The sequence below is a fragment of the Macaca fascicularis genome, chromosome 15 (genome assembly GCF_037993035.2).
Source record: "Macaca fascicularis isolate 582-1 chromosome 15, T2T-MFA8v1.1".
Lineage (NCBI taxonomy): Eukaryota > Metazoa > Chordata > Mammalia > Primates > Cercopithecidae > Macaca > Macaca fascicularis.
The window spans coordinates 47,125,785-47,140,144 of record NC_088389.1 but is presented as its reverse complement, the minus strand read 5'-3'; the positions used below and the strand labels follow the sequence as shown (position 1 = coordinate 47,140,144).

At 36.3% G+C, this 14,360-nt stretch overlaps 1 protein-coding gene across 11 annotated transcripts in view; it reads right to left on the bottom strand.

The window, feature by feature from the left end:
• LPAR1 (lysophosphatidic acid receptor 1) overlaps positions 1 to 14,360 on the bottom strand; it is a 170,428-nt gene that overhangs the window by 104,852 nt on the left and 51,216 nt on the right. The window lies entirely within an intron of this gene.

The following is a 14,360-nucleotide window of genomic DNA, read 5'->3' as shown; positions in this document are numbered from 1 at the left end:
TTCTCCATGTTGAGGCTGGTCTCGAACTCCTGACCTCAGGTGATCCGCCCGCCTCGGCCTCCCAAAGCACAGGCGTGAGCCACCGCACCTGGCTACCTGAACACTTTTTAAACTATTGGGAAATGATAATTTTCATAATAGTAAAAGTAATGAACCAGAGGTCACAAGATCCAAATCTTGTATGCTAGGAACTGTGCAGTTAGACATTTAATCCAAGTCCTTTGTCCCCCAAATCCCATGGTGCTACCCTATATTAGCTCAGGAATACCGGGCAAATGAGAGGCTCAGAAGTGCTGCTTTTCTAAGAAATAATCTAGGTTTGACAGCAACTTTTATAAGCTTAAATTTAATTGCTACATTTTTGTGCAGTATCCTTCATACTACAGTTTCAATCACTTTAGGTTCTAGCTGCTTAGAACTATAGAGCCTTCCTATTTTCTTCTCCCATTCGAGCAATTATTTTCATTGACAAATAAGTAGTAAAGTTATCAAGCTATCTTGTCATGACATTCAACAGCAAATTCCACAGCTGCCCTGTGACAATACTGATGTTCTCCTTAGTCCCAGTTATAGGAACAAATAAGACTTGTTTATCACACTGTGAAAGTAAATAAACAACCCAGGAGAAAAGTATATGTATACAGGAACTTTCTTTTTTCAAGATGACTGCTAGAGTGCCGAACTTACCCAAGAAAATTACAGGAACCCCAAGGTGCACTGTTTTATATTGAACTTATTCCTAGCATTATTTTTTGCCCACTCCTACTTTCATTTTTCCTTTCTCCCTCTTATGTATTTATAATTCACATTATCTTGTTCTATGTGACATAAATGAATATATCAATAATATAACTATAAAGCAAAAAATCAAGCACACAACATTCCATTCTTAAGGATGCATACTATATGCTCAGGTCTAACATCATTTCACCAAGCTATGTCATTAAGCAATAGAACCTTAAAATATATTCAATATTCAGAATATAGAGAGTTGCCTGAAAGGTAAATAGAGGCAGCTAGCTTATAGTAAGGAAAGCGATATAGAAATGGATGAGATCCACCAAACAAATATGTCATATGGCGTTATTACTAACAACAGCAGAGGGAAAGATGGGAGACTGGGATTTAATGAAAGGCCACTGGATGCTGAGCTTTGGAGCAGTAATTTACCCTAGAGTTTGAAGCAGATACTATTCAATTATTTTACAAGGGAGACATCTGAGGCTTTGAAAGGTATTGTGAGATTATGCAACATACCCCCAGTCACACAGTCAGGAACTGAAAGAGCTGAGGTATGAACCAGGGCCTACGCTAAGATTCATACTCTTTCCACAGGCCAATACTCCAAGTGATCAAAGATTAAAAAGAGATGGAAAGCATGTGGAATCTTTAAGCAAAAATGTCAGATAAAAAATGGAGAAAGTAGGATGAAAGTCAGATGACTTGCAGAGTGACCCTGAGACAGAGAACCTTGTGCTCCTCTCATCTATATAAAATTTTAATCATGTGACTCTCATTTGGATGTTTCATTTCCTTGAGATGCCTAATAAACATGACAGATGGTTAGTTTCACATTTTCAAGAAGAAAATAAGACAGAAAATTAACTGCCTTCTCCTAAAACATGAGACATGTCTAATTTTGTTGAACCTATTCACACATTACGAGAATGCTTTATAAAATAGCGTATGGTTACTTTGCCAAATACAAGGGCTGAACGACATTTAACTTCAAAGGTACAAATCAGTTTTCTTTTGGGAGCAAAGTCTTAAAATTATATTATGAAATCTATTTGCTTCTCAACTTATTTACGAAACTGCACAAATCATGGGGGAACTAAAGACAAAAAAGACATCACCCTAAGTAATCATGCCATGCAGTATCTAGCTGAGCAAGCTGGTTCACTTTGACAGACAAACTCCCTGCCTTACCAGAGCCCCAGACTGTCAACTAGAGAGTTGCACAATAATTTTTAAGGAAATACACCCCGGGCAGGGCGTGGTGGCTCACATCTGTAATCCTAGCACTTTGAGAGGCCGAGGCGGGTGGATTATGAGGTCAGGAGTTCAAGACCAGCCTGGCCAAGATAGTGAAACCCCATCTCTACTGAAAATACAAAAAAGAAAAACAAAAAGAAAAAGAAAATTAGCTAGGCATGGTGGCAGGCACCTGTAATCCCAGCTGCTCAGGAGGCTGAGGCAGAGAACTGCTTGAATCCAGGAGGCAGAAGTTGCAGTGAGCCAAGATCACACCACTGCACTCCAGCCTGGGCAACAGAATGAGACTAAGAAATATACCCCTCTGAACTCTTCCAAGTACTTCGACACCTGTGCTGCAACTCTTCTAGCCTGCCATCAACCTAACTCTCCATTTCCTTTGCTTGAGCTTCAAAACTATGTTCTAGCCATAGAAAACCATGAAGCAATGTGGGTTTGCCCGGCTGACATCAGGCTCTCCAACTGCCCTTGGAGCATTACTGTTGCCCCTTCTCTTCTTTCCTAGTTGTCTCCATTTTCTATTCTCCTAGGCATCTCTTCTCATCTATATTTCTCTTCTCAAAACCGTAAAATTACCTCTAATGCCTCTCACTTGCAAAAGATGAGCTTTGTCATCTATTTATTTATTGGATCATTCATCCATTCCTTTATAATCACTGGGTCTAAATTACCTCAGTATCCCCCTACAATTCAAATCTCATGTATAAAATACAATTTCCAAATAGGAAAGCTATAAGCGTATTTTTTTGTGCCAGATTACCAAAGAAATGACCAGCTGATTATAAGACAGGAAATATCCTGAATCAGCCCTGGAAACTAGAGATAGATCTTAAACATTCAGAAATATATACTTGAAAGAATCAACATGGGAGGTTGACAAAAGGACTAAAACACGATATCCTCTTCATGTGAAACTGCAACTGCACGACCAGAAAATAAGCAAATGAGAATCCACCAAACCCATAATGATACCCCTAGTTCAGTGGGATGGGGGCGCTGAAGCCCAGGGAGACTCGGGGTACATTTAAAATACACTAACTCCTTTAAAAGGGTTCCTGGCTTCAGAGGCCAGCCAAGCAAGTAACCTCTGGCTGCATTTACTTCTGGTTGACAGGTGGCTATGATGACTACCACGGAAAACACGTGAGAAAAAGACACTCCCAGCTGGCTCCTGGCAACGGCAGCCACGCCAAGTGACAATGACCTTGCTAATTACTGAGTGCCACACCAAATACCTAAAAGAAAGTCTCTGGTTTGAGGCAAACTTCCCTGTGATTACTTCTGGAACTGATGCTGGCACTTTTCCCAGGCCTCACAGGAATATGAATTCATAATTGGTAAATTAATCTACTACAAATGTAACCTTTTTCCTTTGTCTGGACTTGAGTCAAATAGTGACTCATCCAAGTTTCTTGAAAGAACACAGGGTTGCTAACGCATGCGGGGCTTAAAACCTAGATGAGTTGATAGGTGCAGCAAATCACCATGGCACATGTATACCTATGTAACAAACCTGCATGTTCTGCACATGTATCCCGGAACTCAAAGTAAATTTTTAAAACAAAAAGAGAAGGAAGGAAAGAAGGGAGGGAGGGAGGGAGGGAGGGAGGAACACAGGGCAATACCCGATACTGAATATGCGTTGACTTCCCTAAGGATAAGCAAAGGAGAAAAATCTAAATCCACCAAGCAAATAGAACACATTATGGTTCAAAAAAGGGGAAGATTCTAGAATCAGAGAAAATATTTACTTAAGAAATAGGTATACTACATAAAAGAGAAAACTCTATTAACAGAAAATTTCTAGCTCATGTTCTTAAAATTCCAGGGGACATTTGCACATAGAGCAGGTAGTCATAGAAAGAAACGTGAGACCAGAAAAGAGTGTGTGTTAACCAGAAAAGGAAATCTGAATTATGAACTTGAATAAAAGCAACCAATGAAGCAGAAAGTAGAATATTTTTAAAAAGCAAAAAATAAAATTAGTGATGCAAAAGATAAAACAGACTTTTCAGAGGTGGTTGGGGGAAGCTACATGGGTAAAGATTTTTGCCTTCATCCCCAAAACAGAATAGATGAACAAAAAGCAATAAAGGAGGAAAGAAGAAACCATCATTGCTGAAACCAGGAAAGGACAAATTTATTCTCAAAACTTTAGAAAACTATTATAGATGAACAACAATTTAGATAAAATGGGGAAATTTTTCAGACTGTGTATCATTCTTCAGAGAGCCCTATGGTCTGATAGAAACAAAATAGAAAAAATTCCTGAACCCCAAACCTGGAGGAACAAGATGAGATACAGGCAGGCTAGAGCTGAAGCTTGTATTGTTTCTTATTATCTCTTCCCTGTATTGGAGCTAAATAGCATCTGAAGCCAGTCTTACACCATCTAAGGCCTGAGGCCGAAGGATTTTTCTCTCTGGAATCTGAGCAGATGAATAGGTTTAACAATAGTAACATCAAGAATAATATATTGCACTTATTCAAACAAAAACAGGATGCTTAAAAAGTGGTAATTCAAAATTCTAAAAAAGTTGTTCTCACAGAAGTATAGAGCAAAGTGGTAGTTACCAAAGGCTGGGGTGGTTGTGGGGAGAGGAAGTTGGGAAGTTGTTGATCAAAGGATACATATTTACAGTTAGACAGGAGGCATAAGGTCAGATCTACTGCAGTTAGGAGGAATAAGGTCAGATCTATCATGTAGGATGGTGACTATAGATAATGATGATACATGGTATTCTTGGAAAATGCCAAGGCAGTGGATGTTAACTCTTCTTACCACAAAAAAAATGAAGACTATGTGAAGTAATGCATTTGTTAATTAGCTAGACTTAACCATTCTGCTATGTACCTATGTGTGTGTGTGTATATATATATTTCAAAATATCATGTTGTGTATGATAAATACATATAATTTTATACGTCAATTTTTAAGAATTTCAAAAAAAATTCAGTAGACAGACTGGAATATAACTTTAAGGAATGTGCCCAAAATGTAGAGTTTAAAAAAAAAAAAGTAAAGGAGACTAGAACAGTAAAAGTGAGAAGGCTACAAAATGAGTCCAGAAGGTCTAATAGTCAAATAGAATTCCAGAATAAAAGAGTAAAGGAAATGGGGGTGGGAGTGAAGTCAAATGACTAACTCAAAATATTTCCTAAAATGTAAGGTCATAATTGTGCAGACTGTAAGGGCTCACTGAGTGCCTACCTGCCCATTTCATTTGATTTCAATATGCCCACATTAAACACAGTATCGGTCATCAAGAGTTGTATTTTTTTAACTGTAAGGATATTAAAAAGGTCCTATAAAATATCATAAAGCAGGTAGGGAAGCTCATAAGCAAAGGATTAGGAATCAGAAAGTCTTTGGACTTTTCAACAGCAACCCTGAAAGCTAGAATACAATGAAGCAATGAGGAAGGCAGTTTACAAGCTAGAACTCTATTGGCGGATGTTCTTCTGCAAAGCAGAGAGGAAACTAGGAAAAAGACAGCCATGTGATACAGGAAACAGGAGTCCAATACAGGAGTGGGAAAAAAGGGAACTCCTGACATAATTGTGAAGGGAAATCCTTGGGTGATACACAAGAAGACTCAAGAAGTAGTATATCAAGAGGAGATTTGGATAACCAAGAGCGTTTAGGACTGAATGAGTAAAAAGCCCATAGAAAACTAAGCAAACATCAAAAGAACAATTAGTTTAAATAAAACAAAAAAATTGCAGAAGAGGAAAAGGATTCATAGAATTCTACATGGCTCAGATATGAAAGGCATTAACAAAGTCATCATCCTATTAACACTGAATAATGGCCTAGTCAAAATTTTGACCTAACTATACTAAGACAAGGAGGTTCAGGATGGGAGTATGTGAACGGTACACTTTGCACATGGTACATCTCTAAATGTTCAAAACTAGGAAGACAAAAAGAAATAAAAATCTTAGAATTCCACAAAGTACATATTTCAAAATATATTCACAATTTTAAAAATTTTCAAAAAGAAGTAAAAAAAAAATCTTACAGATTCAATGCAAATATCAAATGAGGCTGCTAAAACAACTGACAGTGGTCTCTGGGGAAGATAAAATTGTAGGAAGGGAGCAAGGACTCCTCTTTCCTGGCAAGCCTCAGAGCTACTTGACACTTTAAATTACATACATCCTGTCATTTGCAGCAACAGGGATGAGCCTTGAGGACTGTATGTTAAGCGAAGTCAGGCACAGAAAGATAAATACTGCAATGTTCTCACTCCTATGAGGGAGCTAAAAAAGTTTATCTCACAAAAGTAGAGAGTAGGATAGTGCTTACTAGATACTAGGAAGCCTAGGGAACAGGGAGGGATAGCGAGAGTTTGGTTAACGGATATACAAAGTTACACCTAGATAGCAAGAATAACTTCTAGTGTTCTATAGATCTGAAGAGTGACTTATAGCAAACAACAATTTATTATATTTTTTCAAATAGCTAGAAGAAAGGACTTTGACTGTTACCCATATAAAGAAATGATGAAGGTTTGAGGTGATAGATATGTTAATTACCTTAATTTGATCATTACACATTGTATGCATGTATCAAAATATCACACTATATCCCATAAATATGTATAACTGTACATCAATTAAAATGAATATATTAAAAGATAATATAGAGGAACAAATCCCAAGCATCATTTAATTTCTTCTGTAAATAACTCAGCATAAAATATACGTTGTAAATAACTTTATGTTAACTAATTTAGTTGTTTTGTCCTTAAAAGAACTCTTGTATAAGGAAACTACCTTACCATCATCACACTTAAAAAATTAACCAGAGGTACTTGATATCATCAAATATTCAGTAATTTCACAATCCCCTAATTTTCTTATAACTTTTAACACTTTGGTTGGTTGAATCAGAATTCAAATAAAGCATATACATTTCTTTTCTTTCTTTTTTTTTTTTTTTTTTTAAGAAAAGGAGGAAGAGAGACAGGCAGTGCTGCATAGTAGTTACAAGTACAGTACGCTAGGGAATCCAACTGCCTAGGTTCAAATCCTTGTCTTGCCAGTGTGACCTTGGGCAGGTTATGTCATGTCTCCTTGTCTCAGTTTCTCCTCTGTAAAATGGATATGATAATAGTAAGGTTGCCACATATAACTGTAAGAACTGAATTGATTAATATACCTAAGACACCTGCAGTAATACTTATGATACTGTGAACAATATAGTGAACATGGTAAAAGTGATCGCTAGAATTGTTTGCCAAATAAAGTATCTACCTATATATTTTTAAATTATAAAAATTTACAAGTTTGATTTTTAAATTTTTTAGGAAAATTTTAAAAATTAATAATAACATTGCAGAAACTAAAAATTTAAAACTACAAAAGACAGAAGTGCCACTGCAGAAAACTGAGTTGGTGCCATGGAAGTCTGGCTTGGGAAAAAGTACATGTACTTATAATAATGGAATTTACTAGATTGATTAGAAATTATGGACATACAGAATCTACAAAGAACTTAAACAAATTTACAAGAAGAAAACAACCTCATCAAAAAGTGGGCGAAGGATATGAACAGACACTTCTCAAAAGAAGACATTTATGTAGCCAACAAACTTATGAAAAAATGTTCATCTTCGCTGGTCATTAGATAAATGCAAATCAAAACCACAATGAGATACCATCTTACGCCAGTTAGAATGGTGAGCATTAAAAAGTCGGGAAAAAACAGATGCTGGAGAGGATGTGGGGAAATAGGAATGCTTTTATGCTGTTGGTAGGAGTGTAAATTAGCTCAACCATTGTGGAAGACAGTGTGGCAACTCCTCAAGGATCTAGAACTAGAAATACCATTTGACCCAGCAATCCCATTACTGGGTATATACCTAAAAGATTATAAATCATTCTACTATAAAGACACATGCACACATATGTTTATTGCAGCACTGTTCACAATAGCAAAGCCTTGAAACCAACCCAAATGCCCATCAATGATAGACTGGATAAAGAAAATGTGGTACATACACACCATGGAATACTATGCAGCCATAAAAAAGGATGAGTTCATGCCCTTTGCAGGCACAGGGAGGAAACTGGAAACCATCACTCTCAGCAAAGTAATACAAGAAGAGAAAAACCAAACACCACATATTCTCACCCATAAGTGGTAGCTGAACAATGAGAACACATATGTACACAGGGAGGGGAACATCACACACTAGGGCCTATCACAGGGTGGTGGACTGGGGGAGGTATAGCATTAGGAGAAATACCTAATGTAAATGACAAGTTGATGTGTGCAGCAAACCAACATGGCACATGTATACCTATGTAACAAACCTGCATGTTGTGCACATGTACTCCAGAACTTAAAGTAAAATAATAAAATATAAAAATAACAAAAATGTAAAAAGAAATTATGGATATAAATTACAGAACACAAAGATTCAACATAATCGGCACACTTGAGAAAAATAAGTGGAACAGAAGTTACTTAGTGATAAAAGTAAACTTTCCTAACTCCTACAACTCAAAATCAAAAACAAGCAACTTAAAAATTGGGCAAAATACTTGAGTAGACACTTCTACAAAAATGTACACACACACACACACACACGGCCAAACATGAAGAGATGTTCAACATCACTAATCATCAGTAAAATGCAAATGCAAATCAAAATAGTAAGATAATATCTGACACCATTAAGATAGCCATTATCAAAATAAGAAAAGAAGTATTAGCAAGGATGCGGACAAACTGGAACCCTTTGGCACGGCCGGTGGGACCAAAAATGGTACAATCAGTGTGGAAAACAGTATAGAGGTTCCTCAAAAAATTAAAAATAGAATTACCATATGATTTAGCAATCCCACCTCTGGGTATATATCCAAAATAATTGAAAATGATCTTTCAAAGAGATATTTGTATACCCATGTTCAAAGTAGCATTATCTACGAGAGCCAAGAGGTAGACGCAACCCAAGTTTTCAACAACAGATGAACAGACATAAACTAAATTGGTATATACATACAATGGATTATCATCCAGCCTTCAAAAGGATATTCTGGCATATGCTGTGACATAGATGAACCCTGAAGACATTATGCTAGTGAAATAAGCCAGTCAAAAAAGGACAAATACTCCACATATATCAGATAGCTAATAGAGTAGTCAAATTAATAGAGACAAAGTACAGTAGTACTTGCCAGGGACTGGGGGAGAAGGATGAATGAGAAATTGCTGTATAATGGGTATGGAGTTTCAGTTTTACAAGATGAAAAGAGTTCTGGAGATTGGTTGCACAACAGTCTGAATACACTTAACACTACTGAACTACACACTTAAATGGTTAAGAGGGTAAATTTTATGTTATATGTATTTTACCACGATTAAAAATTCCAGGAAAACTATGAAGTAAATGATAACTGAAAAACAAGTTTAAGTTAATAAGCTTTAAAAATTAAAAGAAATCCCATTAAAAAAATCAAATGGGGAAAATAAATCAAATCATAATGGGAAAAAAAAAATGGGCTGGACACAGCCATTAACCTCACCCCAACAAAAAAGATGAAGGAATAAATTTCAAGATTTTGTCAGAAATACGGAATGATTCAAAAATTCTACAGCCAATCAAGCCTTTGTTTACCTGCAATAACAAAAACAAGCCACTTTTAATATTTTTAATTTTTGTGGGTACATAGTAGGTGTATATATTCATGGGGTATATAGGCTATTTTGATGCAGGCATGCGATATGTAATAGTCACATCAGGGTAAATGGGGTATGCATCACCTCAAGCACTTATCCTTGCTTTGTGTTACAAACAATCCAATAATCCAATTATACTTTTAATTATTATTAAATGTGCAATAAATTCACCCTGTTGTGCTACCAAACACTAGATCTTATTCATTCTATTTAACTATATTTTTGTACCCATTAACCAACCCACCTTCCTAACCTCTCATAACTATCCTTCTATTTTTAATCACCATACGTTCAATTGTTTTAATTTTTTTAGTTCCTACAAATAAGAATATGCAAAGTTTGTCTGTGACTAGCTTATTTCACTTAACACACATAGTTGAAATACGTGTAACTAATAAGCTAAGATGAAAACTACAGAAAATCACAAGAAAAAGGAGACCATTCTTCACCTTTTGAGAAAGGAGCCAATCAGTACTATTTCATTTCTAAAGTTGATAAAATCAGAATTTCTGGTTTAAAGAATCGGAAAAAGGAAAGGGGAAAACAGGATGACAGAGATACGGCCATGCTAAACTTTTTATCTGGATTACTTATCCCTACTACCGACTCTATCCCCTTCACTGACAGTGAAGCAAATGGTTTAGCTGGGATGAAGGAGGCTATGGGTCCATTTGCTTCACATGCAGATTCAGGACAAAGAAATCAGAAATGCATTTGAGAAACCAAATGACTACCTTATGTTTTGTTTTAAAATACCATCGCCACCTGTGGCTACAGGCTACTTTCCTCTCTGTGGCTTTCCTCTTTTCCTCAAAGCATCAGGCCTTCAGTGTACTCACAGGATACAATATATTTCATGTTCATAAATCCTTTTTCACAAATAAGATCAGTCTTTTCATTTGCTTCTCCAGCTTTTCAATTAGACCTTTTATTCTCAAATTGGTCTAAAAGTCTATCATTTTTTCTACAGGGCACAGAGCTGATGCATTCCAAGGAAGAAATACAACTAGCCCATCCTGCGCACACTGAATGCAGAGAGAGAAACACAATTAACACAATTGCGCCATTTTACATGTATTTTATCAGGTCAGGGTACAGTATTCTAGAAGCTGGAGAAACTGACCAAAACTTATATAAGTAAACTCACTGTCTTAATTTCAAAGACTGTATTGCCAGCTATATAGTTTTCATTTTAGAAGTGGTCCTGATGGATAGGAACGCTATCCTTACACTTACCAAAATAACCAAGAATTGTAAAATTCAAATTATGGAGATTACTATCTTAGAATAAGTGTCACCATGAAGGCAAAGGATATATTGGCCAAACTGTTTAGCCTCAAGGTCAAGCTAGTTTGTGTTACAATGCTTAGAAGATGGGAGAAAATCTCTACTTAGAAGTAGTAAATCAGGAACGGCCCTGGAACTACAGATTTCTGAGTTGGAGAAAATTGAACTCAAGGGAGTGTGATCAGTCATGAAGGCAGAGAGCAAGAAGAGAAGGAATGAGATCTACATTTTAAGGGAAAATGAAGAAGATTCAACAAAGAAGACTGAAAAAAAAAATCCTCTTGAAAAGTAGAATTCTACTCTGAGTAAGAGACAGACTTCATTCTGCCCTGTTTCTTTCCGGAGTCGTCTAAACTCTTGATCTTCTTAGTGTGTACATGCCATGACCCTCAGCCATTTGCATAGGGACCTAGACCAATTCAAATATAAATTAGAATTAGGATTTTCACCTACAGGAGAAGCACCCTACAGGGTGGATACATTTCTACTGAGGGCGCCACTGTGCCAAGCTGGGGTGTTTTCAGTCCATGGTTTTCAGAACAAGGAGAATTACAACCTCTATAACCAAGCTTCAGCCAGCCTAGACTCTTCCAACCACTGATGAGTCTTGAAAAATATTTTATTCTAAGAGTAAGTGCATGTTTCTAACATCAGAAGTAATTCTCAGTCAAGTGTGGTGGCTCGTGCCTGTAACTCCAGCACTTTGAGAGGCCAAGGCCGGAGGACTGCTTGAGTCCAGGAGCTGGAGACCAGCCAGGGCAATATAGTGAAACTCTGTCTCTACAAAAATTAAAATAAAACAAAAATTTAAAAAGTAAACTATTCTTTAAAAAAAAGAAAAACAGTAATTCCCAAATGGCCTAAAATAGAAGGAATGTGAATATATGAAGTGAAGGAAAGAAAAACGGAAGGAAAGAGACCAATGGGGGTGGAAACGAAGTGTCGAAATAGCTAGTCAGAATACAGAAGTCTGTGGCTGTGGTAAGTGAAGTGATTCAGCACTGAATAACAGTGTTCAAAGCAGAGGGTTCTCTTAACAGAGACGTCTTTCATTATTTAAGGTTTCAAGTAGCTTAAAATTCAAGCACCTTTGGGAGAAGGAATCAAAATACTGAGTGCTTGAAGGATTGTGATTTGAAACTGCCTCAACATAAGAAAGTTATCCTTTAAAGATGGTTTTCTGATGTGTTTATATACAAAGTATAAGAAAATAGGCACTCAAATAAATTTCTGGTATAGGTGAAACTGTCGTAACCTTTCTGGAATGCTAATATTAGGGATACGTGTGTATATGTATGGTTAGCATCAAGATCCTAAAAAGTATGCTGAATCAGAAGGCATGTGATTCCACCACTAGGAATTTATACTGTGGGAACAATATAAAGGACAAAGAGTTTGGTACAAGGATGCTTAATGCAATATCATGTATGATAGGAAAATTTTAGGAACAGTCTAAGCATCGAGTAATACAGTACTTGGCAACCTTGTTATTAAAACTACATTTACGGCCGGGCGCGGTGGCTCAAGCCTGTAATCCCAGCACTTTGGGAGGCCGAGACGGGCGGATCACGAGGTCAGGAGATCGAGACCATCCTGGCGAACACGGTGAAACCCCGTCTCTACTAAAAAAATACAAAAAACTAGCCGGGTGAGGTGGCGGGCGCCTGTAGTCCCAGCTACACAGGAGGCTGAGGCAGGAGAATGGCGTAAACCCGGGAGGCGGAGCTTGCAGTGAGCTGAGATCCGGCCACTGCGCTCCAGCCCCGGCGACAGAGCGAGACTCCGTCTCAAAAAAAAAAAAAATAAAAAAAATAAATAAAATAAATAAAACTACATTTACATTCAATTCAACTATCATATAATATCTATTCAATTATGTTTATTCTATATAATATATTGCATATATAATAGGTATTATTTTCAGTTATATAATACATATGTTTATATAATATATATGTTTATATAATATTTCAACCACCAATAATTTCATCTCTAGCACTATCAATAACACTCCCTACTCCCTGGCTCCCTACTCACCAAATTATTCTTTAAAAACCTCAGTCTCCAAATTTGGGGGGAGACTGATTTGAGTAATAAAACTCCAGTCACCCATTCAGCTGGCTCTATAAGAATTAAACTCTTTCACTATTGCAATTCTCCTGTCTTGATAAATCAGTTCTATCTGGAGAGTAGGTAAGGAGAACTCATTGGGCAGTTACACCATAGAAAACCCTGTGTAACCTGCACATATATATAAAAAGTTGGTCCTCCATATCTGTGGGTTTCACATACCATGAATACTGTATTTTTGATCTGCATTTGGTCAGAAAAAAATATGCATATAAATGGATCTGCACAGTAGAAACCCATGTTGTTCATGGGTCAACTGTACATGTATTTGGAGTCCCCAAAGGAAAGAAGGAGAGTGAAAAAACAAGGATAAAAATTAAAACTGTAAACCCACAGACTCAACAAGCTCAACGAAGCATAAGCACAAGAAACAAAAAATAATTAATGCACAATCAAATTTACAAAACCATAGCAATGAAATCTTTGAAGTCACTGGATTAAAAAAAAAAAAAAAAAAGACGTAGCATAGAGAGGAACAAGGATAAGAATGACAGCAGATTTCTCATCAGAAACAATCCAAGCAAAAAGACGGGGGATCAACATCTTTAACATAATGGGAAGTGGGGGGAACAATCAATCTAGAATTTTATACACATAAAAAAATGTTCAGAGGTGAAAGTAAAACAAAAACATTTTCAAACATACAAAAGGTGAAAGAATTCATAAGCAGACATTGGACTATAAGAAATGTTAAAAAGAAGTTCATCAGACAGAAGGAAAATTATACCACATGAAAACATGGATCCTCATAAAGAAATGAAGGATACCAAAAATATTAATAGTAATAACATGGATAAATATAAAAACCATTTTATTATATAAGTATCTTAAAAATATAATTGACAACAACTCATAGAAAGAAAAAATATTTGCAAATCATAAGGGACTTGTATCCAGAATAAAGAACTCCTGCAATTCAATAATAAAAAGACAAGCTAATTTTAAAATGATCAAATATCTGAATAGATATTTTTCTAAGAAAACAGACAAATGGCTAACAAGAATATGAAAAGACCTGGATATCCTTTAGCCATTAGGGAAACAAAAGTCAAATCCACACTTCATAACTACTAAGATGGCTATAATTTAAAAGACATAATAACAAATGTTGGTAAGAATGTGAGGAAATTGGAAACCTTATACATTGCTGATGGGAATATAAAAGGTGCAGCCACTGTGAAAATCTGGTAGTTCCTCAAAATATTAAATAGCATTTTCATATGACCTAGCAATTCCACTCCTAAGTATATGCCCAAAA